Source organism: Dermacentor silvarum, chromosome 3 (genome assembly GCF_013339745.2).
Source record: "Dermacentor silvarum isolate Dsil-2018 chromosome 3, BIME_Dsil_1.4, whole genome shotgun sequence".
NCBI classification, from domain to species: Eukaryota; Metazoa; Arthropoda; class Arachnida; order Ixodida; family Ixodidae; genus Dermacentor; species Dermacentor silvarum.
In genome coordinates, this window is record NC_051156.1 from 42,264,137 (window position 1) to 42,273,793 (window position 9,657).

Genomic DNA, 9,657 nt, shown 5'->3' on the forward strand with positions numbered 1-9,657 from the left:
CCACGCCCACATTATTAGTTTGCGCGTAGTAAGACCTCATTTTATTCGCATGTACAAGTTTCTCCGTGCCCTCAGAACGCAGTATCAAGTACCTGTCCGCACGCCTTCTTTCCGTCACAACTATAGAACCAAGCCATTCCGGTTGCATCTTGCCTGCTGCTGCATTCTGCATTACATGTACCTGATCGCCTATGGTAAACTCTTTCGTAAGATAACTCTCAGTAGACAGCCTAAGCCTTACCTTTTATGCTGTGCAATCTATCTGCAACGGATCTCCGCCGGTGCCTATGTTAGCAACGCTGACTTGCTCTCCGTCCTCTGAAGTCGGTTCCACGTCCTCCTACTAGGAGATCTCACAGCTTCCACCGTCTTCTCTTTCGACTCACGCCCTACGCTGGCCTCGCAGCACGCGTCAACTTCAACGCCTATGTTCGGCTCCTTACTGACCGTATGCCATGCTGTCTTATAGCGGCTAGTATGGATCATTTTCCTTCGCAAAAGTACCCTCTTACTCCGACAATCCCGTCATAAGCCACATCACTGCCCTCGAGGTCACGCCCCCATCACGCCCCCACTCGTCCACGGCGAGACAAAGACTTTCATAGTAGTCTGGAGTCGGTAGCAAGTCAGTGCTCGTAGTCAATCCCGGAGTTATCGCGCAGAGCCACGACATGCGTTGAGTAGCATTGCTGAAACGACACGGGAGGCCGAGGGTTACGTACATAACGTCTGCAGTATCAGCTTGACCAAATGCACCCGTGACCTTCATGTGATCCCTGCTCTGGTCTAGAATCTTACTTGTCACCTTGCTTGCCCTTAATACGGTGATGTCCGCACCAGTCAACGTGAGCTGTGCAGAAACATTCCCCGACGAAAATCCATACTTGCGTGTTCCCCAGCGGCATGCTATTGCTTGTGAGCCTATCCAAGCGCCTCACAGGGGTCTTTCTCTCCCACGTGCCTTCACTTTTCGTGGCTTTGCCAGAAACCTCTCTGTTTCTAGGGTCGATGTCACGCAGCAACTTACAGTCCCTATAAAAATATCCCGGCTCTCCGCAAGCGAAGCACAGCATGCGGTCAGTGCGCAAGTTACTGGCATAACGGCTGGATATGCGCCAGCTCTACTTCCGTCATAGTCTCGCGGTAGCATGTTATCTCTTTATGCGACATGCTTTCCTCAAACTTTGCAGCCAGCTCGGCTAAATATTTCGTATTTGACTTAGATTGAAGCGCACTGAAGACACGGACACTGAACGGAAGTAGACAGGAGAGCGCTTCAGTGCGCTTCAATCTATGTCAAATATGAAGGTCAACCAACTATCCCAACTCGTCTTGTTGGTGTAAATCTTTCCGCTGCAGCCAGCCTTTCATCTCGCCTTGAGTGACAAATGATGGCATAAGTCGCTACGGTCTATGACTCGCCTGTTTCCCTTTTTATGTCCAGGAATTGCCTGCGGTACCCTGTCGGAGTCATTTTGAGCTCCTTAAGTACCTTCTCTTTGAGCCCCACATAAGGAAGGGTACCGCTGAATGACTGACTACTCCCGGACGTCCTCACCGTATCACTGAAGAAAAGCAATATCAGAGCACCCTGCATTTCCTCGGCAATGTGGAGATTCCACAACTAGGAGTCGGCGTTCTTAAACTACGCCGGGATTATGGTGTTGTTCGCGGGGACGGCCTCTTATCTCTTTAGCGTGCTTGCTTATCCCACTCGTCTTACTCCGTGCTTGCGCTGCATCATGTAATATGCTCGAGAACTTCAACTTCTCTACATCAAGCTGAATCTTGAGGTCTTCAATTTCTAGTTTCAACTCGTGAGTGCGACGCGATTCATTCCAGCTGCCACTAGCATCCGAGCTCTTATCTTTGTCGTACATGTTACCAAGCTCCCAGAGAGTGCCGGAACGCAAATGAATTCATGTGGGAACCACAATAGAGCACGAAAGGGACCTCACCATAGGAAATGATGCTCGCCGCCGGCAGCGTCCTATCGCTGCTTGACTCTAGCTGCTCCTCTCGCTGGTGTGCTCGGAACTCTCTCGGTTTCCCAAGTGTCCAGGTTCGCAATGGCGCCGAATCTGGATGTGGTGATGAAATGCAGGAGCGCTTGACTGTACACACCACGTTTGCCGTACCGCAGCGTACGATTACGTACCGATTGCGGAATCCAAGGCTCCACTCAATTAGTTGTACTGTTCGGGGCTTGTTGAGCCAATATTTATAGACAAAAAAGTATCTATAAACGTTGCGTTGAGCGACCGCCGCCATTTTCCAAAACAGACCGCGAAATAGCTCTCGGCGCAATTTCGACAGAACATCGCAGCGATTGCTGCAACGTTGCGACGCTGCGACCAACCGGTTGGTCGCAGCCGAAAATCACAGAATCGGCCCTGCGACTGCGATTTTCGTCGCATGTGACGGAAATTGCACTTCCGGTGCGAAAATGGCACTGCAAAATCGCACCATGTGAAACGGCCTTTACGCTCCGCTGGAGCCGCTTCATAGCGCCTCTCATTTTGTGCGAATGCGCAGAGGTATCAGTGGAGGTATACATATAGCGGGGCGTTTCCCAGTGTGGTATAGACATGGAGGAGGAGAGCGAAATTGCTGCTCAGCGGCGCAGAAGGGCGGAGAAGCTTAACTCATCGGATCCCAAAGTAGTTGCGTGGCAAAGAGCGGTTGAGCGTAGGAAGAGCCAACAGAAGAAGGCTAAACGTGCTGCGGAGACACCGGATCAAAGGGAGGAAGGTCTAGCAAAGCGGCATTGCTAGGAGGCTGAGCGACGTGCCCCACCATCTCAGCAGCAGCAACAACAATTAAGACGCCGTCCATGACGTCAAGGCTCGCCGATTGACTGACTATACCGTCAAACTTAGCGAAAGCGCAAGTGCCACACGGACCTTCGAGACGGACTTCGTAAATAAACCGTTTGGATATGTGTGCGACGTGTGTGAAAGACTGTGGCTCATGAAAGACTTGGCGCCGGTTAGTAGTGCCATGCGTGAAACGTTGAGTTTAGCTGCGCCGCCTCAGTGGGGTGACACCGTGACGCGGGATTGTAAAACGTGCAAGAACTTTCTCGTTAAGCAGAAGATTCCCCTCTTCAGCGTTACCAATGGGTATCGTTACCCGCCCATGCCACCAGGTCTACCGGTTCTGAACGATGTGGCGGAACGCTACGTATATCGTGGCATAGCCGAGCAAAGCCACTGCTATTTTTGTTTCCACGTCGGGAGTCTCACTGCAAAGCATGCGCCGCCCCAGCCGCTCGTCCCACTCAACCATATTCTAGTACACTCTAGCCGAAGTGCAGCCACGACCCGTCGTGAGCGCAGCGCGTGGATGGAGTAAATGGGTACAGAAAGCTTCTCATTCCTCCATGGTGCAGCGTAATGCGCTGCTGCTAGGCGGCCGGTTGAGAGCATGCGTGCAATCATGGATGGACGCAGTGCCATATTTCAGCCGGGTGACGAATTGTCTTATCTTACCTGTCATCGTTTTACCAATTTGCCTTTGAAGAATCAGCAAGTCCCCAACGCGCTTACACCGCACTGAAAGCATTAATTACAATGATTTAGGTAAGGAATACAATAACATCCGCTGGTTTGAGGCGACTTCGCTCTTTCTGGACTTTTACATTCTGTTCAAATAGCGCAAAACACGACGGAAGAAGAAAAATGTCACAGTTTCGCCCTAAGGGCGAAGCAATGAATGCGATAGCAACACAGCAATATCATACCATGTAAGGTGAGCGGCTTTGGTAGCAATATGAATTGTAGTAAACATGAGCTGATTAAGTAAGCAGGTGTGCTGCGGCGTAAGTAGACCGACATGAAGAGAGACTCGATGACCACGAGAAGGCGCGTGTGAAACGGTGGTGTTGATGAGAAGCGCTTCCCGTGGGCAGCGCGTGCGAAGGGACACAGCTGTAGCACTGCACTGCCGATCCGCGCAGCATTACATGTGTAGCGTGCGTTGGAAAATGTGGCCCGACTATTACTAACTGAATGAACAAGCGTGGTGTGAGCGCGCACAAATAAACATGAATAGATCAGCCTGAATGACTGCAGACAACGACTGTCAAAACGATGGCAGCAAGCCCATACGCTGCAGCGGGCGAAGGTACGTGCGGTCTATCGCTTCAACAGAAACTGAGCGGCGAATGCACAGTGCATAAAGGTCAGAGCCGTGTGGAGATAAGAGACGGTACGGTCGAGCGATGAGCGCGGTTGTTGGCAGAGTAGAAGTGCGCCCCCCCCCCCCCCCGCTCCCTCCGGCGCTGGCTTCCCGCTGCCTTGTTTGCGCGTGGGAGAGACTGTGCGGACGAGCGACGAGCGCGCTTGTTGTCAGAGAAGTGCCCCCCCCCCCCCCCCTGCTCCCTCCGGCGCTAGCTTTCCACTTCCTTGCTTGCGCGTGGGAGATTGAGTGCGTTCGCTCTCCCCCAGCTAGCACAAAAGAGATATAATCATTCTTATTCATGGATATTTCGCTTTGACCGTCAAAAATCTAGATTGAAGAAGTCAACATCGAGAAGGATTCAATTGGGATGGAAAAATCTTGCTATAAAGCGGATTTTAGAAGACGTTTAAAATCGCTTGTTCTAGCAGCCTACAATTATTGATTTTTTTGTAGTTGTTTTCTTTGTTCTGCTTTTTGGCGGGAAAAACGGACGTTGGTTTTTGTTTTTGCTTCGCCCTGTTAGAACAGAGTGCAATCAACCCAGGCGCGGGTGCTTGCATTGTGGTGAGTGAGCACTGAAGGGGCAGCCGCTTGCTCTTTATGCTCATAATGAAGTCCACAATAAAGAAGAAAAGTTACGCTGACCTTTCAGACCGTCAGAAGAGGCGTAGAGTTAATGACGAACTGATATCTGCCAGTCCTGTTGCCACGAGTACCGTCCAATAAGTATCATGGTAGGTTATTAAAAGTAGTAACCATGATGCTTCTAGTGAAGTATCTTCGCCACATGAGGATGCTCAATCCAAGGACAGTTTTCACGAAAGTGACCTTGCCTTGAAAGGAGAAAATGTAGAAGCACATACGCAAGACATTTCTAGAGAATATTTTGTTCCACAAAGCGACCCTCCTTTGAGCTCGGGCATCGAAAATGGAGGTTCTTCGGACTATGCATCATCATCTGCAGAAAATCAGGCAAGTCTTTGTCCACGTAAATGTGTGGAATTTCAAGGATGGCTTGCATCATGGGTTACAAGTCACCGAATTCCGCTTGTCGCAGTTTCTGAACTTCTCCGGAAACTAAGCACCACTTTCGACGTTGATTTTGTCATCGACGCGAGGACATTGTTGAACAGTCCTCGATACACTTCAACGCGATCTGTCCCTCCTGCGAATATTGCCATTTTTCTTTGAAGGAAAATTTAGAACGCATGATTGCTGTGTTCCTGAGTGGCTGTCGAGGGTAGATCCCTTGACAACGCTCAGAGAATTTTAAATGACAATGTCAGCCAAGTTGGACTGACGGTTCAAACTGTAAAATGTTTTGATATTGTTTGTCGCAGTTTTCGTTTTGTCTGTTTGGTTAACCTGTTTTACTTTGACCGAAAGGAAGAAAAAGACATCGTAGCCTAGTTGCTAGAGAACCGGCTGCTGTGCCCCACGGCAGAGGTTCGATTCCATTATAGGTTGCACATCACTTTTTTGTATTATAAAGCGAGTTAGGAACCTACCTACCGCAAAGTGCCGAGAACGAGGCATTAAAAAGTTCGACTTTTGTTATTTCAAATTATCTTTGTAAGGTGGCGCTAGCATTATGGTAGCAGCCGTATTTTGTATTTTCTTAGTTAAATTAGCTAGCATTTCTATGCTTCAGGTACCGAGTACGAGGCCACACTGAGTATTTTTCTGCATTGCAGCAGCGTGTGTCGCAAGAGGATGCAGCGCCGCGACGTATCATAGCGGCTACCTGACAAAGCGAGGAGTGGCGCGACGGCTCATCGGCGTCAGCGCTTGCGCCGACGCAGTCTGAGCAGCCGAGCGGATTGCGCTCTCTGCGCAGCTTCCCTCCAGATTGCGTAACCTTTGAACCGGCCGTTACATTCACCGTTATTTTTGTCAGGAACAGCCGTTAAGTTCCTGACGCGTATTCGTTCATGAACTGCAGAGCGCCAGACTGCCTTCCACATCTTCTTTGCTCACGTAAGTAGTCACTGCCACTTTGACACCTGTCGTGTTTAATTATTTACGGTTTTCAGGCGGGAGTTTTAGGTGGAAGTTTTAGGCAGTAATGAAGTTTTGCAATGAAAGCGCCTTGATTTTAACTGGAATTCCTAATATTGTTTAAGAGGCATGTTTACGTCTGCGTACGTTTATTTTATTGTGTGCGTATTCAGGTTTGCCAAAGCTATCTAAAATCACTTCTGTGACGTTTCGTTGACCATTGATCGTTAGGATGACGATGACATTCCCGTTTGGCCCAGAATGATGAGACGTGCTACGATCTTCGCGTAGCCACAGCATTCTTCCGTCAACGCTCTTGTGCGAGATCACTCGTGTGTTTTTCCGAGCGTGAAAGATGCCCGCGAATACATGGGAAACTGCCGAACGACTGGCCGCTCAAGGCAGTTTGCGTGTATTGGCAGGCATCTTTCACACTTGGAAAAACACTTTATGTAGCTCATATTGAGAAACAGAAAGCGGTATCAGGGGTTTCTCATGTTGCTTTACAATCTTTTCATTGACACTTTTCATCTAACTATAGTAATTGAGAAGTTAATTAATTAATGGGAACTAATTATCTAACTAGGTGGAATGCAAAAAATAATCTGAGTATCTCCAACATTACCTTGGTTCTGTCCTGGTACGTGGCACTTGCATATTTTTAAAGTTTGGCTAAAGTTAAATGAAACACCCTGTATGTTGCCTTGTTTTTTGTAACATAATCCGACAGTGTAGCTATTTACAGCATCTTTTTTTTACGATACCTAACATTTTTTTCGCTTCAGTCATGCAACAAATAAAGTTTGAGGTCGCACTGGTGTTTTCTTTTTGCAAGTCTGTGCAGTAACAAAATTCTGTTAAAAAAAGAAAAATTCCAATATACAGTTGTAATAGGCACTGCTGTTACATTATAAACATAGATACTCCGAGTTTATCAGCATATCAATAGAGTTTTTTTCTAACTTACTATGCAGGCACTACCTACGCGCAAGAGAGAAGGCGCGTGAGGGTGAAGACACCTATCATGTACCCTCTACAGGTGCCGAAAGGGGCAGACGAAAACGCCGCCGCCCAAAGGGTCACCACGAAACTCCTGAACTCCAAGAACCCAGTTAACTGTTATTTCATATTCAAGTCGTACGAATTAAATTTTCAGCGTGACACATATACAGTCGTATCTCGATAATTCGAACTCGAAGGAGTCCGAAAGTTTGTTCGAATTAAAGGAAGGACTTATTTCTGAAGTATTCGTGTACCACAGTACGACGTAGGAATGGAGTTGACGTACGAATGGAGACGGCGCGCAAGCAGATGGCGAGTAGGGGCCACGAGACTGCCCACGTCGGCTAACGCTCGCAGAAAACGATGCTGTAGGAGCGGGCGGCGTCAGCACGGCGGCGCCGGGCACGCGCGGACACGTCGAAGGTGAGGGAGGAGGGCGTCAGGGAAGCGGATTTGGCGTCAGCAGAGGTGACCCCGTCGCTTCGGGGGCTCCCCTCACTCTCCACTTTCAACTAACTCTCAAATCCCTCGTAGCTCCCCCACCTTCGACTGTCTCCGTGCGCGGCCGCCGCCGGCCCGGCGCCAGCTTAACCCTCTCTCTTTCTTTTCCTGCCGTTGAAGCGAGCGTTGGCCGGTTGTAAACAGTTTCGTTGGCCGGACTGGGCCTCCGTCGTTGCTTCCCTCTGCGTCGCAGCCGCAGCGTTGAGACATCGACTCGAACACGCGTGTTACGGCGCGACGACGTAACGGCGACCTTGCCATTTGAGAGAGAAAAATTTACGCCGCGGTTCTTTTTCTTTTGCGATAGAAATTATATGGGCACTCCAAGCGCATTTTTGCCGCCGTGCAACGGCGATGAAATCGTCGCCGCGCGCCATGTGTGGGTTTTAGTGTGTGGGCTCATTTCGGTGTAAGCAATAAATTGCATATGCAAGCACTCTAGATCATAATTGATTTATAAACTGCACGAGCTCAACCTTTAACCCATTGCGTAACTATAAATGTCACCAAGGTCAAAGTTAGTGAAACTGGGTGGAAAATTACGGCTTATGTTCCACCTTGTGTGTGGATGACTCACTGTTTTTGTAAAAAAAATTTTTACAAGTGCTTGGCAATGTTATTGTGTGGAGGTTTTCAAACAGGCAAGTCATAGGCGTGCAACATTTTAATGGTTTAATTACAAGCAACCGAAGTTCTTACTGTATATGCTTGAAGCAGCCGTGCTGCAAATACTCGCTGTTACTCAAGGTTGCACTCGTCTGCTGTCTTTTATTTTTTAAGGAATCGCAATATATTTGCTCAATTTGAAGCATGCGATGTGTTTGATAGACTGGTGTTTAGGTATATGCTCAAGCCTGCGCCATTTCTGAATTGGCTATGTGATCTGTGGCAAATAAAATTGGGGTGGTGTAACAATGCTGTCACACTGAAGCTGTGCCTTTGCAGAGCCGCACTTACCTCTTTTCTCGTACAACATTATCAGAAATGCATTATCTATTCCTTTCTTTGAATGCTAATTGGCACCTACTTCGCACATGTTTAGGAGGCTGCTGTCATCTACCAGTCGCCAACTAGTCAAGAAAAAGGCCTCCTGAAAGCTAGCAAAATAGCCGACACTTACACTGGTTGGCGATTGTACATGCAACACCTTCGGTTAGATGTAAAGTATGTCTTCAAGGCAACAGAAGGGAATTTCATTTGTGATCGGTTAATCTTAGAACCATGTTAATAAAGGTGGAATGCTCGAAAACTGTGTGCTTGGACCAATATATTGTAGTACTGCCCATTGCCAGAAAGGTCCTTGTCGCGGTGCAGTGCTTATTGCCAATGCATTGAAAAACTATACGTTCACTAAGAAAAGTGTGCTTCAATTAACATACGGTTTACACATGCCTAATGTTTTTGCAGTAAGAAGACCTGCTGAATTAAGGAGCTACAGCCCAGCAGCCTGTTCGAAACCAGGTTTATCAAGGTCGATACCTGTAATGGACGTTACACGGAGGCACTCATATTTAATGTTGATTGCTAGCTTGTCTAGGCGTGTTTATTTTTGCAATAAAAAATGTTATTGCTGTATGTGTTTCGTGTATTGCCCAAGCGCAAACCTGCATGCCGCCGGCCGACGAAACGCCGCAGGGGCATTGGGAGAGGGAAGGAAAGGGAGACAAGGGGGCCGCTAGAGGGGAGGGTGAAAGAAAACGGATGTCAAAATCCTGATTGTAGCAGGATTCAATCTGTATTTTTTAAATGCCTCTAATGGTCTTACAAAATCCCATTTCAAGACAGGATTTTTCGAAACTACTTTAAGCAGGATTCTAGAACTTCTTGCAATAGTCATATCCGCCGGACATTAGCAACGATATACGACCGTTTATCACCTTCTAAACGGACTGCACGGATTTTTTAGTGCGTCTTTCAGACGTTCATTTAGTCTTGGCGAATCGGTATGGAAGCAGTTTTCTATCGCTTTTGTGC